At 50.0% G+C, this 12147-nt stretch overlaps 1 pseudogene across 1 annotated transcript; it reads right to left on the bottom strand.

The window, feature by feature from the left end:
• Positions 1 to 7917: 7917 nt before the first annotated feature.
• LOC311428128 (olfactory receptor 14C36-like) lies at positions 7918 to 8854 on the bottom strand (annotated as a pseudogene). Its single transcript has one exon. The product of its transcript is annotated as an olfactory receptor 14C36-like (transcript).
• Between the last annotated feature and the right edge of the window lie 3293 nt (positions 8855 to 12147).

The raw sequence follows: 12147 nt of genomic DNA, 5'->3' as shown, positions 1-12147 counted from the left end.
CAGTTGTCCTTTCTGGTGCTTTGGTACCATTACCATTGCTGTTATTGACACCCTCTCCTTGTTTGAGTGTCAGAGCATCGTATCTGTTGTGTAGGGGCACTTTAGAGGCAAGGGGGAGGTTCCTCAGTCTGCTCTGAGTGGAGACAAGGGTCTGGTATCCCTCCTCTTGTAAGTCCATCAATTCTGCTGGTTTCAGGTTGGAAACCATTTTACCACCCCATTGCAAGGAGTTAAGGCAAGTTTGTAAGACTGTTGCTCAGTCTATGCCAGCTCGTGATACCACGCGTCGATCTCTCGCTCGGATTCCTGGATGCATCGCAGCCTGCCGAGCTCCTCTTGCAACCTGGCCACTTGCTTAGAGAGTGTGTCTATCTGGTCACGATTGCACCCACGAAACACAACCTCTGCCTTCAGGTCTTAGGGGGACCTCCATATTCTGGAGTTCCTTCAGCTGAAGGTCTGGGCAGCTATTTCAGTCCTTGGGAGGACAGTCTGGGTAGAGGCATCTGCCAGGATGGGTCGTGGCCCCCCTGTCTGGGTTTCTCAGCCCGGCAGGTGCAACAGGTGGACACCATTTTTGTCTCACTACAAAGCCACTCCATATTGCTCCCAGAAGAGAGAGTAGAGAGCCATCTGCTTCCTGCCCTCCCTGGTCACTCTGCATGTGTGCACTCAAATATTGCAAGGGAACATGGGAATGCAGGCCCTCACTACCACAAAGTATGCAGCCAAGGTTTCCACATTTGGAAATCCACATTTTGGATATCCTCCACATTGCAGGGGCCAGCACACCTGGTGTGCAGGGGATGAGCCTCACCCTGGGAAAACAACCTGCCTGATCACGGAGTCTCTGCTGCCCCAAGTGCAGGAGCCAGCACTTAGCCTTTTTGAACTTCATAGATTTGGCCTTGGCCCATGAGTCCAGCCTATTCAGGTCCCTCTGCAGAGCCCTCTTACCCTCGAGCAGACCAATACTTGTGCCTAACTTGGTGTTGTCTGCAAACTTACTGAGGGTGCACTCCATCTCCTCATTTAGATCACTGATGAAGATGAGAACTGGCCCCAATACTGAGCCCTTGGGGTCACCACTAGTGGCTGACCTCCAAATGGATTTAGCTCCGTTCAGCACGACTCTTTGGGCCCAGCCACCCAGCCAGTTTTTAATCCAAAGAAGCTCTAAACCTTGAGCAGCCAGCTTCTTCGGGAGAATGTTGTGGGAAATGGTGTCAAAAGCCTTACTGCATTCCAGGTGGACCACATCCACAGCCTTTCCCTTATCTACTGAGTGCATCACCTTGTCATAGAACGATATCACATTCGTCAAGCAGGACCTGCCTTTGATAAATAACTTCTGACTGGGCCTGATTACCTGGTGGTCCTGGAACTGTTCCATGATGGTAGTCAAGACAATCTGCTCCATGAACTTCCCCGTCACTGAGGTCAGACCTACAGGCCTGCAGTTCCCTGAATTGTCCTTCTGGCCTTTCTTGTAGATGGCTGTCAAATTTGCTAGTTGCCAATCGACTGGGACCTCCCCTAATAGCCAGGACTGCTGATCAACGATGGAAAGCAGCTTGGGAAATGGTTCTGCCAGCTCCCTCAGTAGTGACAGGTGGATCCCATCTGGCCCCATAGATGTGTGTATATCTTCGTGGAGTAGCAGATCTCTAACCATTTCCTCATAGATGATGTAGGCTTCATCCTGCTCTCTCATCCTACTCAGGGGGATGAGTACCAGGGGAACAACTGGTCTTCCTACTAGAAACTGAGGCAAAGAAGGCATTAAGTACCTCTGTCTTTACCTCTCCTATTGTCACAATGTTTCCCTCACATCCAATAAAGGATGATGATTCTCCTTAATCCTTCTTTATCTGAAGTATTTGTATAAATATTTTTTATTGTCTTTCACAGTAACGGATGGATTGAGCTCCAGATGGGCTTTGGCCCTTCTATATTCGTCCCCGTACAGCCCCATAACATTTAGTACACAGCTCCAGACAAACTGACAGCATGCATGAGAAGGAAGCACAGAAAAGGTGGAACCTGGCAGCCTTCCATCGCCTAACCTTCTGTGACTCTGTGCTGCAATTCAATGCAGCTGGTTACTCCTGTATTATCCAAACTTTCCTGCAGCTCCTGATGCTGCTGTCTTGTCAGAGAGCGCACAATCACACAAAGGCTGAACTGTCTGCCTGCACACATGAACATCTGACATGATGTCAATTTAGAGCTTGGTAGCGTGGTTTAGTGATGGACTTGTCAGTACTGAGGTAAAGTTGCATGACCGGGGTTACAGGTCCTCACCCTTCTATGTTCCCTCTAAACTCTTTTACATTGCTGATGGCCTCATCCTTAAGAGTCTGAAGGTATCATCAACCATGGGGCTTGCCAACCCCGATGGCCACACCCCCACTTGACCCCTTCTTCATATCAACCATCTTCTTGACACAAATATTACTCCATATATCACACACCCCAATGGGACTGGCTCAGAGGCTATGTGCATCCTCGGCTTAGACTGCATCAGAAGAGGGAACTTCAGCGTTTCAAGAGGGCACCACTGGTAGGGCTTTGGCAGAGCTGTCTTGGAGACAAAGGACATGGAACAGTTGTCTACCTTTCTTGGCCTTCCACAGAACCCTTCTGTTGGGGGTTTGCTGAGGTTTGAAGAACAGCAGGTGCCAATGGCTACCATGGTGGCGCACCTGAGGCAGTGTCGCGCTAACCGAGACTCCCTGATTGCCATCCATGAGCTGGGTCATCGACTGGAGAGCCAAGGTGTAGATGTAGAGCTTGGGAGCATGATTTAATGATGGCCGTGTCAGCACTAAGGTAAAGTTGCCTGACCTGGGTGACACGTCCCAGAGTAGTGTCAGGCACAATGCAATTCTTTTTGCTTTCTGCATCTATAGCACAGCAAGTAGGATTTTGCCCTACTCTATTGACTGGGCAGCTCTTTTCACATTACTCAGTTTAGGTTTCTGTGTCTGGAAGGGGATGATTTCCCAAAAGCGGCCAAGCTCGTAGGTACAGCTACATCCAATAATGGTATATTTTCTTTATTTCTCACCCTCAGTTTTCCTCAGATGACCCAAGATAGTCCATGGATGTCCAGTTGTCTACTAAGATTCATTTACAATTTCTCAGATCCCAATAGTCATATCAAATTTTATTTTATTTTATTTTATTTTATTTTATTTTATTTTATTTTATTTTATTTTATTTTATTTTATTTTATTTTATTTTATTTATTTTATTTTATTTTATTTTATTTTATTTTATTTTATTTTATTTTATTTATTACTTTAATTGTTTCCTAATGAACCCGTGACTTGTCTCAGAAAGGGTTTCATGTGCTGGGCTGGGCTGCAGTTACAGGGACAAAGACCGCTACTGGCAGTGGAAGTGTCAGACCAGCACACTCTGCTCTTCCTCCCGATGGAGTTCTCCAAAGAAGTCACCCTGGATGAATAGAAATAGGAGAATGATGCTCCAACTGAAATGCAACAAAATTCAGCCTTTGAAGCAAGAAAATATTTTTATTATGTTCTCTGTGAAATCTTTTCCCTTAACTACGTCATACAAATTCTGCTATTAGCTGCAAAAGGCGTGAAACCTTGAAGAAAACTATGGAGGAGATGTTAGGAATTTCTGCATTTTAACGAGTTCCATGGTGTATTTTGGTGCTGAGTCTATGAAGCTCAGGTACTTGGAAGAGAGTGATGCAACCGCTTGAGCAAGTAAAGTCAGAAGGACAAGTTGAAGTGACTTGGAGTATTAATGGGCCCACTGAGGGCTGTTCCTAACAAAGCCTCCCCAGGGACTTGTTAGGGAAGATAATTGGAGGCCATGATTGCAGACAGGCAAAGCACTGTGCTGAGAAAAGTCTTGGTTGGTTTTGGTGATGCAGAAGGGCCAAGGGTTGGCCCCAGGCGCTGGAACAGGAGATCCTGCACCCCACGTCTGCCTCAAGGCTCTTGCTGGGGTCTGTGGGCTGTGGTGGGCACTGTGATGCTGTGCGAAGAACAGTGGCGTGAAACCTCTGAGCTGCTGCACAGAGCTGAAAAGAATCTAATAGGCCCCATCACAATGAATATAACATATCACATTGTAAGCTCTAGCCAAGGGGACAAAACCTTCACGGCTGTTAGGTCCTTCCCTTCTTAACAGCACCCTCTGCCTTCTCCTCTGCAGGCTTTCCAAAGCTGTCCCAAACATTGCCCTATTTTCTTGAAGTCTGCAGACACCCATCTCTTTCCACAACCTTGGTCTCATCCCTTTCTTTCTCTGATGCCTCATCAGCCCTCACCAGCTGTTCCTTGTAGCACAAAGCTATGGTCTGATCAGAGGGTGACCTCTGGCACCACAGAATGACCCTTTCAGGGACATTCCTCCCTCCTTGTGACAAGTGCCAGCCTTCCATGGAACACTTTGTGGCACTTTTTTCTCTCCTGCTCTTTCCTACTACCAAAGAAAGCTCCACCAGAGTGGAAACTACTCCTGAAGTAGGCATCCCAACCTGTCAGCCTTCTTGCATCGAGCCAAGCAGACACAAGTCACCTCAGCAGCAGCTTCCAAGCCAGGGGCCTGCTGCTGGGCTTGTAGCTTCTTGGCTAGACACAGCCAAGCCTTGTGCCTCCTGATGCCCACTCATGGACTCAAGCAGAAGGGACAGGACAACCCATATGGGGCCTTCTTTCTGCCTGGGTCCTCCTAGGTCTGGAGGCAGAGGGGATCCCCCAGTCAGCATGCCAAGCAGGTGCCTTCTGCTGGCCTAGCAGGGCCACTGCCAGATGTCAGCTCAAAAGTGCAGATCTCAGGGAGAATCCAAGGATGACCTGTCAGCAAATCAGAGTTAAATGACTTCCAAATCCTTTTCCGTGACACGTTCCTGCTGCTGCCCTATCAAGTGCAGAGACAGAAGTGACCTCACAGTCCCTGCCACAGTCACATTCCTGCTGCTGGGGCAGGAGATGTTGAGGCAGAGCTGAGCTCCTCAGAGCATTCCCACCCATCTCCTCCTTGTGGCCCACAAGCTGATCAGATCAGAGTGAACAAGAGAGTAAAGATAAGGGAAGGGGGCTATGGGCTGAGTTTTGGCTTCAAGGGATACTTTGAGGTCAGGCATAAGAATAGTGGATTCCTGTCAGAGCGTGGACTAGCATTTATGTTTTGGAGTTAATGTCACTGGTTAAAATATGTGTTTTAAGTCACAGTTCCAGCAGAATCAACATTGCCTGAATGTTCTAACATCACCGAAATCATTAATTTCTGCTGGCCAATCTCCTCTTTCCTCCCTCAAATCTCACATCTCTCCTGGCCAGGCTTCTCCTGACTTCCCCATATCAGTCATTTTCTTAGGGGCAGCTTTCTGATGGTTTTCATGATCTCAGAGTATCTGTCTCATATCTGTTGGCTACTCCTTTCTTGAGACTGACATGGCACCTAAGTCAGGATGGAAAATAACCCAAAGCTGTAGGTGAACCCTGCACAATGTGCCCAGCAGCTCTTGTACCACCTCAAAATTTTGTTCCCTGCCTCCAACTTCTGGATACGGAATGGCTTCTGTGCACCCAGGCTATCTTTTTCCAAACCCTCATGCATGGTTCAGTTTGCCCCAAGCGTCTTGGAGGCAGTGGCCCCCTCTGTATAGAAAACTGAAAGCAGCCCTAAAGGATGACTTCAGGCAAAAGCTGACACCTCTGACATGACAACCCCTATCCAAGACCTCTTCCACTATGGGGCCTAGCAGGTACTTAGAAGGAGCCGATCTCAGAAACTACATGCACAGCAAGTGCCTTCTGCTGCCCTACCATGGACACTGGCAGATGTGAGCCTAAAGGCACAGATCCCAGCCAGGAGTCAAGGGTGACCTGTCAGCTACTTCAAAAAGCAGTCACCTCACAGGCCATTTAAGAGCCATTAGCTTCCTGCTGGACTTAGTGCTTCTGATGCACCACTGAGCTTATAATACCACACCTACAAAACACCCCGTTTTTGGGCCAGGACCTGCCCAGGTGGAAGTGATCTGGTTGTGATCCTCCAAGCTCATGGCACACCTGCTGGGCTCCCAGCCTCTCTGACACACAGGAGCCAGTTCTGTGCCAGTCCTGTGAGGTGTTAGGGCAGGAGGGACCTTGCAGGCAATGTTCCAGCCCCATGCTTGTTGGCAGTCTCCCAGCTCCTTGTGCACAGTGAAGATCACGCTTATATCCAGAAGCCTGAAACTGGCCTAGCAGACACTCAGGGGAAGCACCCTCCAAGCCCCAGCCCCAGTGCCAGCACCAGCTGGAGGTGCTGCTCTGCAGAGCGAGGGGGCTGTGGTGCCTGGGTCACGGGGGCACTAAGCAGAGGTGTGCTGGGCAGGCTGGGAGGCAGACCCAGCTCATGGGGTCACTGCCATTGCCCCAGGGCTGCAAGGAATCACTCGCCAGGCTCCTTTGCTGGGGCTTTTTTGTGCCGTGGGGCTGCTGAGCTCTCCTCTGCCTGCTCACACCAGACTGAGCTCTTGAGCTCTGCTCAGTCCACCTTGGAGGAGATCCCCCCTTAGGAGGGAAGTGCTGCAGTGGAGGCCAGCTGTGCCATTGCCGTGCCCACTGCCTGTCCCTGCCTGCAGTCCCAGCACAGCCCCACAGCAGCACTGGCACCAAGCTCCAGGAGCAGCTGGGCCTGACCCCACCAGCAGGGCTCAGCAGGAGAGGGCAGCAGTGGCAAGAGAGCAGCTCTGCATGTCCCAAGCGCTGGTGCTCCCTGGCCGTGCTGCTGGGATGGGACTCTTTTCCTCTGCACCCGTGAGCACAGGCACTGCCCCTGCAGAGGCAGGCCTGATCTAAGAGGAGAGATGTCAGACAAAATAGCAGTTGAATTTTAACTCCATTAAGGTTAAATTCACAGAGAGCATGGCTTCACATGCATAGAGTCTATAAGCTATATTCAACAGGTACATCCATATCATTTTAATGTGTGCTCATTAGCTGAATTAATGTAATAAGAATATGCACAAACACAACCACAACAAAAATAAATAGAAAGAAAGAAAGAAAGAAAGAAAGAAAGAAAGAAAGAAAGAAAGAAAGAAAGAAAGAAAGAAAGAAAGAAAGAAAGAAAGAAAGAAAGAAAGAAAGACTAACAGGTATACTGGCTCTTCCTCCAATTATTGACATTGCAAGTCACGTGCAGAAGCAGATCAGAAATTTCTTGCATCCAAGAAACATCTAGTCAGTAATTTCCACAAGGCATCCTTGAGCTCCTGGCTCCTCATGCTACAGATGAGGATGTGCTCTGCTGGAAGCACTACTGAGTACAGAACTGCCACCACCAGGTCCAGGGATGGGGAGGAGATGGAGGGAGCTTCAGGCAGGCAACCATGACAGGTCTGAGGGAGACGGACACCATGGCCAGGTGCGGGGGACATGTGGAAAAGGCTTTGTGGTGGCCCTGCTATAGAGACGACAGGACTGTCACCTAGATACACAAGGTCGAATCCAAATACAATAAGTGGCAGCTGGGCTCTTGGCCCCGAGCCACTCCTGGTTGCTGAGGCAGCTGCCCCAGCTCCAGAGGAGATGGGAAGAGAGGGATACTGAGAGCAATGAATTTCTGATGGTATCTTTATTCTCTTTATCTACCAAGGAAGCCTGGTTCTCTATGTATGTTAGATGATATGGTCAAAGCAAACACAAAATGTAACATTCAGAATGCTAAGAATTACATTATTAAAAACAAAATAAAATATTTTTAAAATAATAACAGAAAAAAATAATTTTTAAAATATTGAATCATTTTCCCAAATAGCATTTTATTTCTTTTATGATTATTATTAATGATAATGTTTTGATAACACTAGTAATGATAAAAATGATGTGATATAATATGAATCAAAATTGCATATTATCAGAAATATATCTTCTGAACACATCACTGATGCTTAAGAAGCATGTATTGAACAAGTTTCCTCATTGCATCCTTCACCTCTTGGTTCCTCATGCTGTAGATGAGGGGGTTCAGTGCTGGAGGCACCACCGAGTACAGAAGTGCGACCACCAGGTCCAAGGATGGAGAGGAAATGAAGGGTGGCTTCAGGTAGGCAAATATGGCAGTGCTGACAAACAGGGAGACCATGGCCAGGTGAGGGAGGCAAGTGGAAAAGGCTTTGTGCCTGCCCTGCTCAGAGGGCATCCTCAGCACTGCCCTGAAGATCTGCACATAGGACACCACAATGAAAACAAAACAACCGAAGGCTAAAGAAATATTAAACACAAGTGCCACAACTTCTCTGAAGTAGGCATTTGAGCAGGAGGGCTTGAGGATGTCGGGGGATTTCACAGAAGAACTGGTCCACAACAATGCCTTGGCAGAAGGGCAGGGAAAATGTGTTGGCCGTGAGCAGGACAGCATTGAGAAAGCCACTGCCCCAGGCAGCTGCTGCCATCTGGGCACAAGCTCTGCTGCCCAGGAGGCTCCCGTAGTGCAGGGGCTTGCAGATGGCAATGTAGCGGTCGTAGGCCATGATAGTAAGGTTATAATACCTTACTGAAATGAAGAAGAGAAAGAAAAAGATCTGTGCAGCACATCCTTGTTAGGAGATGGCCCTGGTGTCCCAGAGGGCATTGGCCATTACTTTGGGTAGAGTGGTGGAGATGGATCCCACATCGAGGAGGGCGAGGTTGAGGAGGAAGAAGTACATGGGGGTGTGGAGGCGGTGGTGGCAGGCTACGGCGCTGAGGATGAGGCCGTTGCCCAGGAGGGCAGCCAGGTAGATGCCCAGAAAGAGCGTGAAGTGCAGGAGCTGCAGCTCGCGCGTGTCTGCGAATGCCAGCAGGAGGAACTCAGAAATGGAGCTGACTTTGGACATCTGTTATTTCTGGTCATGAGGTCCTGTACAAGGAAGAGAAAGGCAGTGATTGGGTACCACAGACATAACTGAGGAAAACCCTTTCCATATTCTCATTTAAAATCAACAAAAGTTTTTCCATTTCCAGGAAGATATTTTGAAGCTCTCTTTCATTGATTCTGCCTGAGAGTGCCTTTGGGAGCAGGGGACTCCTCTGTGGCAATGGAAGAATCATTTCCGTACTACAGCCAGAGGGAGTAGCATGGTAGTAACATGGTAGGAACATGGTAGGAAAATGGGGTAGTCTCAGATTAACTTTACTGCTCATATCAAAGAGATTTCCCCCGATTTGCTCCTAGTTCACCCAACTGCAGAGCAGAGGTGTGGAGGTTTAGATATGTAATTATTTGTTTTGTATTGGACTTGGACTCTCTTGACTTGGACTGGCACACGCTTCTTTGGGTTAGAAACTGGCTGGATAGCCAGGCCCAAAGAGTCGTGGTAAATTGAGTCAAGTCCAGTTGGAGGCCAGTCACTAGTGGCGTCCCCCAGGGCTCGGTGCTGGGGCCGGTCCTCTTTAATATCTTCATCGATGATCTGGACAAGGGCATTGAGTGCACCCTCACTAAGTTTGCAGATGACACCAAGCTCGATGTGTGTCGATCTGCTTGAGGGCAGGAAGGCTCTGCAGGAGGATCTGGATAGGCTGCACCGATGGGCTGAGGTCAACTGCATGAAGTTTAACAAGGCCAAGTGCCGGGTCCTACACCTGGGGCGCAATAACCCCAAGCAGAGCTACAGGCTGGGAGATGAGTGGTTGGAGAGCTGCCAGGCAGAGAAGGACCTGGGAGTGATGGTGGATAGTCGGCTGAATATGGGCCAGCAGTGTGCTCAGGTGGCCAAGAAGGCCAACGGCATCCTGGTTTGCATAAGAAACAGTGTGACCAGCAGGGCTAGGGAGGTGATCGTCCCCCTGTACCCAGCTCTGGTGAGGCCGTACCTCGAGTACTGTGTTCAGTTTTGGGCCCCTCACTACAAGAAGGACATCGAGGTGCTTGAGCGGGTCCAGGGAAGGGTGACGAAGCTGGTGAGGGGCCTGGAGAACAAGTCCTACGAGGAGCGGCTGAGGGAGCTGGGCTTGTTCAGCCTGGAGAAAAGGAGGCTCAGGGGTGACCTTATCGCTCTATACAGGTACCTCAAAGGAGGCTGTAGCGAGGTGGGGGTTGGTCTGTTCTCCCACGTGCCTGGTGACAGGACGAGGGGGAATGGGCTTAAGTTGAGCCAGGGGAGTTTTAGGTTAGATGTTAGGAAGAACTTCTTTACTGAGAGGGTTGTTAGGCATTGGAACAGGCTGCCCAGGGAAGTGGTGGAGTCACCATCCCTGGAAGTCTTCAAAAGACGTTTAGATGTAGAGCTTAGGGATATGGTTTAGTGGGGACTGCTAGCGTTAAGTCAGAGGTTGGACTCGATGATCTTGAGGTCTCTTCCAACCTAGAAATTCTGTGATTAGGAAAGGCTGCTGTGGAAAGGATTAAGGGCTGTGACAAGACTGAGAGTCCCAGCAGAACCCTGATCTTTGTGCCCATGGCTATGGCTGTTGTCTCTGCCGCTGAGGCCTTTGAGGGGACAGTTGATCTTTAAAGCACCAGGGCCTCATTACCTCCTCGCCCCCACCCATGAAGCAGGCAGGGGTCGTACCGTTCTCCTGCACTTGGCCATGCACATCCCCATCTCCTACTGCCCCACAAAGAGCCCTGAGCAACCTGTAAAGGAAAGGATCTCCCTTCTGAAGCACTTGGAGTCGAGGCCTGGCCCTTGTACTTGGTGACACACATCCAGTTTTCCTACACATCAATGTCCTCTTCACATTGCCTTTGTCTCCTTGTCCTCACTGCCTCCAGGGTTCTGCTCTAACGAGCTCCAAGGGAGGCTGTGTGAGTGCTGGCCCTCAGGGGGACACTGCAGGAAACTTGCCTCTGACTTGGACTTCTGGAGACATGTCTTCAATTGTCTCTGAGTGCCTGAGGTTCATGGGCTCATCAGCAAAGCCCCCAGAGGGGTGATTGCGGTGCCTTGGGCTGGTGCTGTGCTGCTGAGCTGGGCCAGGCTCATGGGACAGAGAGAGCTCCTGGCAAGAGGGCCGTGGTGCAGAGACAGCTGTGCCCAGGAGCAGCTCCTCTGCACAGCGCAGCAGGGCTGGGGGCTCTGACCGCAGCTGGCATGCAGAGAGGAGAGAAGGAGAGAGGGCTTGGAGGCACTGAGGAGCACAACAACAGAGGGCAGCGTGTGGCAGGACACATCTGCAGGCTCTTGACACCGTGAGGCTCTGGCAGCAGGGCACTGCAGGTGGGGTTGCCAGAGGGGTCTTCTACAGCTGGCACATCTGATGGCTGATAGCATCTGTCAGGGTGGGTCTCTCTGTTTCTCCAGAAAGGAGTGGAAGATGCTTTAGAGAATGGCATCTATGGTTGGACATTTAGAGAGGAAGGCTAAAACTGGGGTTACCTGAAGGGTAAGATTTTTTCTATAGTCTGTGTTTTGAGCTTATGGTAGTGGAGTGCAGGTAGGTTTCAAGGTAATTTGTTGTCAGCATTGTGTAGGAGACTGAGACTCCTGGAGCATTGCACTGAGAGATCCATATGTCAGAAATGAACTTCATAAAGTGCCTTCAGCCACCTCAGGTTAAAGATTGGACCAATGTCATGTTTGTGGACTCCTCAGGTTTTTACTGAGCTGACGCTAATCTGGCTCCTGGCAAGGATATGGGCAGGTAGCAGGGACATGGGCAGGCAGTGAGAGGGAGCTGCTGCCAGAAATGTTGTGTTAGGGAGGGCTCAGGCACCTCCCTGCCACCCCCTGCAGGGCAGGCACCTTCCCTGGGACACCCCCTGCTCTCCTCTCCCACCAGCACAACCTCTGCCCTGGTGTCCCCAGCAGGAGCTGCCTCCTCTGCAGGCAGAGCTGCAGCACAGGAGGGTCAGCTGAGTGTCCATCTGTCCCTCCCTGGCCTTGCCTCCCCTGGCAGCAGCACGCTGGCATTCCTCCTGGCTTCTCCAGCTGGCCATGCTGCTGCTGTTCTTGTTCCCAGGCTGGCTGGGGATGGGGGTTTCACATGCCTGTGGGGTGAGCCCTCGGTGTGCTTGGGGGAAAGGGAGTATGGGAGTATGGGGACAGAGTGGGGGGTCTGGAGATGGACACTTTGAGCTTGGATTGCTCTGCTCTCAGCAGTGTCCAAGTTATTCTCAGGTGAACTTCTGAGTTCAGTTTTCCTGCAGCACAGATCAACTGAATCCATGGAGAGGATCCACAGGATC

This window comes from Aythya ferina, assembly GCF_964211825.1.
Source record: "Aythya ferina genome assembly, contig: HAP1_SCAFFOLD_29, whole genome shotgun sequence".
Classification (NCBI taxonomy): domain Eukaryota; kingdom Metazoa; phylum Chordata; class Aves; order Anseriformes; family Anatidae; genus Aythya; species Aythya ferina.
The sequence above is the reverse complement of the archived record's forward strand: the minus strand, read 5'-3'. Positions and strand labels throughout refer to the sequence as shown.